The sequence below is a fragment of the Bidens hawaiensis genome, unplaced genomic scaffold, assembly GCF_021521415.1.
Source record: "Bidens hawaiensis isolate Kalapana, Puna unplaced genomic scaffold, B.hawaiensis_p1.1 tig00014523_1, whole genome shotgun sequence".
Taxonomy (NCBI): Eukaryota; Viridiplantae; Streptophyta; class Magnoliopsida; order Asterales; family Asteraceae; genus Bidens; species Bidens hawaiensis.
In genome coordinates, this window is record NW_027492265.1 from 267242 (window position 1) to 274522 (window position 7281).

Below are 7281 nucleotides of genomic sequence, written 5' to 3' on the forward strand. Positions count from 1 at the left end.
ACGGTGAAAACGGTGGCCAAACGAGTGAGATCTCGCTTTTCCGGCGAGATTCACGTTTTTCCGGCAACGGCGGGGCCGGAGGTTGTGTCACATCAGATGTGACGTCTGACGTCTGACAAAACCCTAACCCTAATTCGTTACGGAATTCTAACGAATTAGCGGTAATTCGTTAACAGAAGGGTAGCCAGTTCAGTTCGTTATGGCAATTCGTTATGGTGGGTGGGGGGGGGGACGAACTAGAAGCAGCTCGCTAAGTGATTCGCTAAGGAGAAATGACGAATGAGGATAACGAATCAGACCATGTTAGCTGGTTTGTTACTCGCCCATTTGTCATGGCAAGATAACCAATTAGCTCACTCAGTTCGCTAAGTCAAGATAACGAACTAGGCAGTATTTTGATGAAGAATTAGACAGTGTTGTGATAACGAATTAGGCTTAATTCGTTATTGCAATCAAGTGGGCGAATTAATTAATAATAAAAAAATCCTAATGGAAAAAGTGTTAAGACAGTTAATGTAAATAAAATTTTTCCAGGCTGACCTGGTAGCTCGACCCCAGCCAGGGGCTCTGTCCCTTGGACCCTGCTAGGGGCTGCCGCCCCTAGACCCCGCAGCCAGGGGAGCTGTCCCCGGACCCCCGTTCATTGTGGGTTATGAATAAACTAGAAACGCGATATAGATAGTGATAGTTAATTAATACGTGTAATTGTTATACAGTTAGTCGTGCACAGCTCTAGAAAGGAATAACTACTATTGGTGAACGCAACAGAATTCAGGTGAGTTTCTAGCCCCATTTCCTTGTTATGTTTTCGGGGCTGTGTGCATACTCGATGTGAAGTGTGAATACATTTACCTTAAGTGGTAAGTGTATGCTATAGATGTCATACGAGGTAGCTATTATATAATGCTTGTCGGTGCGTGAACGATCTTCGGATATGGCACGTATCGTCAAGGATAGTGATTGTTAGTGTGCCTGAATGCTATGATGTAACTTGCTTATTATGTAAATGATGTGATGATATGAAGTGTGTTGTAGACAAGTAGAGTTAGAGTGTGTTAGAAGTGACAAGAGTCTAGTAAGAGTGTTAGTGGCATGGCGATAGTACGTGGTAGGGTAAGCCTATACGTGACTTCGTTATTAAAGTGGCAAAGCGGCATAACGTTGTACGTTATTAAAGTGGCAAAGTGGCATAACGTTATTCGTTATTAAAGTGGCATAAAATGGCATAAGTGGCTAAGCTGTAGGGCAAATTTAGAGGCTAAGTTCTAGGGGTAATTAAGTGGTTAAGCAGTAGCAGGTTAGACAGTGGATTATGTGTCTCTGGATACATATATGTTATGTGTAGTGGTTGTATGATAAGTTGCTTGATTAACTAGAACTCACTCAGCGTAGCTGACTTTTAGTATGCACGCATGTGAGCTGATTGTAAAGTTACATGAGGATGACACATGGCATGGATTGAACGGCTGGCATCTGAAGGAAGAAGAAAAGATGTTTTAAATATAATGTTTTGTGTTATGGTATCAAAGAAAAGAATTAATTGTTTTGTAATAAACGGTTAAATTTTTATCTTCCGCGAAAGTTTTAATTAACTCTGATTTGTAGAACTGTGTTTTTGAGTAAATCCAACGATAAAGTAGGGCTGCCGGGAACGGGGCCTTACAAATATGCTGACGCTAAAATATTTTCTTTTACTTAATTACCCCTCGAGACTACGTAGGTCTCGGCCCAACGTGGCTTAGGAATAACGAAGCTTTAAAAAAGTACAATTATAAACTCAAGTCTCTACACTAAATACCCCAGCAAACACCGTAGCGTTGGACTTAGTTAAGTACCTGTTCTTATACACATGGTTATGCTCCCTGCAGGAAAGCGTAATATGGCCAGGTGTGGTGCGATGTGCCCACCGCGTTTACCACATATGTAAGGATCCAGACATACGTACATGACAACCTAAGGGCTAGCGCTTATACCTTTGTTTATAATGTTTTAGAGACACGTAGTCCCATGTAAACCTTTTCATTTTACACATTTGACTTGTTTTACAAGTTTGTAAAGTTTGGGACGTATTCACCTTTTTGATTTGGATCGGCTTCATTACACCATCCTAGGGTCTTTCCCTTTCTATCTCGCACCTATAGTACGAGTATAACTTTTGTTAGTCGGATATACAATCCGGCTTAGGACCTTTAGTCTTTGATTATAATCTTTACCTCGACTTTTAAACCTTAGTTAAAAAGTATTCTTTCTTTCTTTTGTAACTTAAAAGTCTTTGTTTTAAGTTATAATCTTTTATAAGACAAACTTTTTGTTAAATATTATTTTCTTTTAAACCCTGCGTTTCTTATTCTCTAAGTAACGTATTCTTTTCTTTTCTTTTCTTTATTATCTAAGAATAATCATGTTAAACATAAATAATACTTATAACAAATAATAATAATCACAATATATCTTATTTGTATTACTTTCTTTTCGTTGTTATATTTCTTTTATTTTATCGAGGTATCAAGTATTTCCTCGACTATAAGTTTTAAGCCTTTTCAATATTTTATTATTATTTTATTCGAGCATTATGCCTACCTGCGTTGGCTTATAATAATCCTACGCAATCGAGTAGCACTTCGTTGCCGCTTTATCTTCTTTATCTTCTTGATCAAGCCTTTCTTCTCGTCACTATTTCCTTAGCACACAACACGAGGTACCAACACTTGTTCCCACATCGGCACGCTTTACAGACGGGTCATCGGGACGTCGGGATGGCAACATCTTCTTGGTTGGAATGTTGGTGGTACGTGGCACGAATATTGAGGAACGTCGGTATTTTGGCACGGTTTATGAGTAATAGAGGGCACGTTTATCGAGGTAATCGAGGGCACGCTTCCCAAGGCTTAGAGAGATGTTAGAGAGAGAGTTTTATGTGAGATTTTGGTGTGAAAATGGTTGAACCCGAGCTTGCTATTTATTGGCAAGGCAGGGGACTCATCGCGATACACGATGGCCCCTTTGGCTAGCCCATCGCGTATCGCGACGTAGCCCTACCTTGTCACCACTAGGCTTGCCACATGGCAGACGTGATGCCACGTGGTGACATGTGGCGGACGTTGTGCCACGTGTCTAGCCTGGCAGTCCACCCATCGCGATGGGTTTCCCTTCTGATCCATTGCTTATCACGATGGGTCAGTAAAGAAGAAATTTCATTTTCAACCTTAAGGTTTAGAATTTGACATTTTTGGTCCTTTGGCTTTGGAAACTTGGTATTTTTGATCCGATATTTTCACGATGTTACGTCCTCCCCACTTTGGAATAAATATCGTCCTCGAGATTGCCTCTTAGAACAAGTGGGGGTATTCCTTTCTCATTTCAGATTCAAGTTCCCAAGTGTATTCGGGGCCTCTTCGTGAGTCCCATTTTACTTTCACAATCTTTAGAGTTCGTCTCTTTAATTTCTTTGTCTTTGTATCTTCAATTTGAATTGGTCGCCCTATGAATTTTAAGTTTTCATTTATTTCAACATTTTTTAAGGGCATAAATAAAGATTCATCGGTTAAGCATTTACGCCGATTCGAGATGTGGAATACATCGTGTATCCCTTTCATTTCCTCGGGTAGTTGCAATCGATATGCAACATAACAATTCGTTCAACTACCTCGAAGGGTCCAACGAATCGAGGACTTAGCATTCCTTTCTTGTCAAAGCGAACTACGCCTTTGCATGGCGAGACTTTCAAAAGAACTTTGTCACCAACATTGAATTCCAACGGCTAACGACGGACATCGGTGTAACTCTTTAGGCAATCACGTGTCGTCTTAAGTCATTATCGGATTTGTAAGATTTTGTCGGTGGTTTCTTGGACTATCTCGGGTCTAGATAATTGATTATCTCCGGTTTCAGACCAACACACGAGCGTTCTACATTTACGACCATATAACGCCTCGAATGGTGCGGCTTGAATACTCGTGTGATAGCTATTATTATACGAGAATTCCATTAGGGGTAAGTGGTCATCCCAACTTCCACCTAAGTCTATCACACAAGCGCGGAGCATATCTTCTAACGTTTGAATTGTCCTTTCGCTTTACCCATCAGTTTGTGGATGATAGGCGTGCTAAGGTCTAACTTTGTACCTAACGATTGTTGGCAGCTTTTCCAGAAGTGAGACGTAAAACGACTGTCTCGATCAGAAATTATAGACAACGGTATTTCATGCAAAGCAACGATGCTGTTCACATAAATACGCACTATTCTATCCATTGAATACGACTCCTTGATAGGTATGAAGTGTGCGGATTTTGTTAACCTATCCATGATCACCCAAATGGCATTATGTTGTCGAGTCGTTTTGTGAGTTTTCTGATGAAATCTATGGTTATTAACTCCCACTTCCAAATGGGAAGTTCGGGTTGCTGAAACAATCCTGACGGCTTTTGGTGTTCAGCCTTGACTTTCAAACATGTTAGACATTTCGCAACATGCGAAGCGATGTCCTTTTTCATCCCATTCCATCAGTAGTTCGGTTTGAGATTTTGGTACATTTTTTCACTACCGGGGTGCATCATGTATTTGGACTTGTGAGCTTCGTTCATAATCATTTCAAGCAAGTCTTCAATGACTGGTACCCAAATTCGGTTTCCCATTCTAAGGATACCATCGTCACCCTTAACTAGCGAGTTAATGGTGTCGTTACGTTTTTCGTGGGAAATCTTGTTTTCATTGATAGCTTGAGTTTTAGTGGATTTGATTTGTTCGATGAGATCAATTTGGAGTTCTAATCTTAATGCTCGGACTCTTTTTGGTTTTGCATGTTCTTTACGACTTAAAGCGTCGGCTACAACGTTAGCCTTGCCTTCGTGATAGACGATTCATCCCTAGTACAAAATCGACTTTTAGAGACATACAGCCTGTCAGGTCGATGCGACACTTTCGAAAAAAAAGTGTCACCGTATGTATGCTTGAAAATTGCTGGAATGTTTTGGTGACGATTTCAGCGGGCTTGTGTGACTATTGCATATAGAATCACCTCTTTAGTCACACTAAACATAGCGTATGTCACAAAATATTAATGAATTTTAATCGGAATGTGACCAAATGTCACTATTTGGTCACGTTTTTCGTTTGTCACAAATGTAACTTTTTTTTTGTGATACCATAGATAAACATATGGTCACATATGACATTTGTTTGTATCACTATATAATGGTGCACATTTAGTGATATAATGTAACTGTGAGTAAATGTAATTTACAATGACAGTAAACATTTTTTTATGTGACGTTAATTTTATGTTTATTAGTCACATTAATTAATTGTGTTACCATATGTTAAAGTTTATGGTGACAGTGACAATTGCAATGTGTCACTAACGATAACTAATAGTCATGACAAATGTAACAAACATGTGACTAGAAGTAACAAATGGTCATCTTCCTTTTTTTTATGCGTCACTAAAAAGTTAAACTAACAAAATAGTTATTGATGTATAAGAAGTTTATGGTCACAGCTCGAATATGGATGTGTGACAAATTATATATTATGGTCATGGTTAATGGAATAAACATGTGACTAGAATTGCAATTTGGTGATTGTTCACTTTATTAGGTGTGACTAACGGTTAATATTAAGAAAACGTTAGTGAAGTGTAAGTAGTTTATAGTCACAACTCGTTTTAGTAGGTGTGACTAAAATTTTTAATACTAAGGCAACGTTATTGATGTATAATTACTTTTTGGTCATATCTCCAATTCTGATGTGTGATAAAATATATATTATGGTGATGGTGAATGCATACAATTTGGGACTAGAAGTAACATATGTTAATTGTTCACTTTGTTAGGTGTGACTAAATGTTCAATAGACAATCATCGTTATTGATGTACAAGAAGTTTATGGTTACAACTCGAATATAGATATGTGACAAATTATATATTATGGCCATGGTTAATGGAAAAAAACATGTGACTAGAATTGCAATTTGGTGATTGTTCACTTTATTAGGTGTGACTAACGGTTAATACTAAGAAAACGTTAGTGAAGTCTAAATAGTTTATAGGCACAGTTCATTTTAGTAGGTGTGAGTAAAATTTTTAACACTAAGACAACGTTATTGATGTATAATTACGTTTTGGTCACATCTCCAATTCGGATGCGTGATAAAATATATATTATGGTGATGGTAAACGCATCCAATTTGTGACTAGAAGTAACATATGTTAATTGTTCACTTTGTTAGGTGTGACTAAATGTTCAATAGACAATCATCGTTATTGATGTATAATTACTTTTTGGTCACATCTCGAATATGGATGCTTGACAAATTATATATTATGGTAATGGTAAATGCATACAATATGTGACTAGAAGTAACATATGTTAATTGTTCACTTTGTTAGGTGTGACTAAATGTTCATTATTAAGGAAATGTTAGTGAAGTGCAAGTACTTTTAGTGAACATGTGACCATTACATATTAAATTCTTTTAAGGAAATGTTAGTGTTGTCTTAGTAGTTTATAGTCACAAAAAAAATCTTAACAAAAGAGTGTGACTAAAGGCTGTCAACGAACCTCCATATTTCTGGCCTTAAGCTGAAAATTTGTGCTATCTCTATTTTGTTACAGAGACTGAGGTTGAGAGGCATGGATTTCGGGGTTTCCGTTCCTTCCCTGTCTACCCGATAAGCTTCGTAAAGCTTGTAGATCCATGCACCGCCGAAGATTGGGGTATTCAGGCTCTCAATGGTTGCATTTGTTCTGAAAAGTTGACAGAAAAGATAAGTAATATTGCAAGCAGTTCTATTTCTTATACTGTAAAGTGCCCATAAGTCCCGTAAATTCACCACTCCTTTATTTTTGGTACGTGCTATTACTGTTTGGTTTAATAGTCGGTGAATATATCTCATGAGTGGATCTCGTAAGGCGGTACTTCTCGAGCTGTTTGCGTGGTTCGTTTCATCCTTGAAGCCTAGCGGTTTCCATGCTCGTACTTGTGTGTTCCCAACCTCTGAACTTTCATTACTGTCTTCATCCTCAAATGCTATCTCTGCTTTGGTCCAGATTTCTTGGTTCGTCTCTTCCTTCGTATAAATTCCTAAATCGATTCCCAGTTGGGCAACAGAAGTTGTGTGCCATTCACCCCCCCATCTAAACTCGATTGCCTCTTCATCACACATGTCAAACTTCTTCTTCTTTATATTGAAGGAAGCCAAGAACTCCTTTGTCAGTTCTGTCACCGCCTCTCCCGTTTGCTCAAAGACTCTCCTCCACGGCCCTTTTACGAACGTTTTGTAA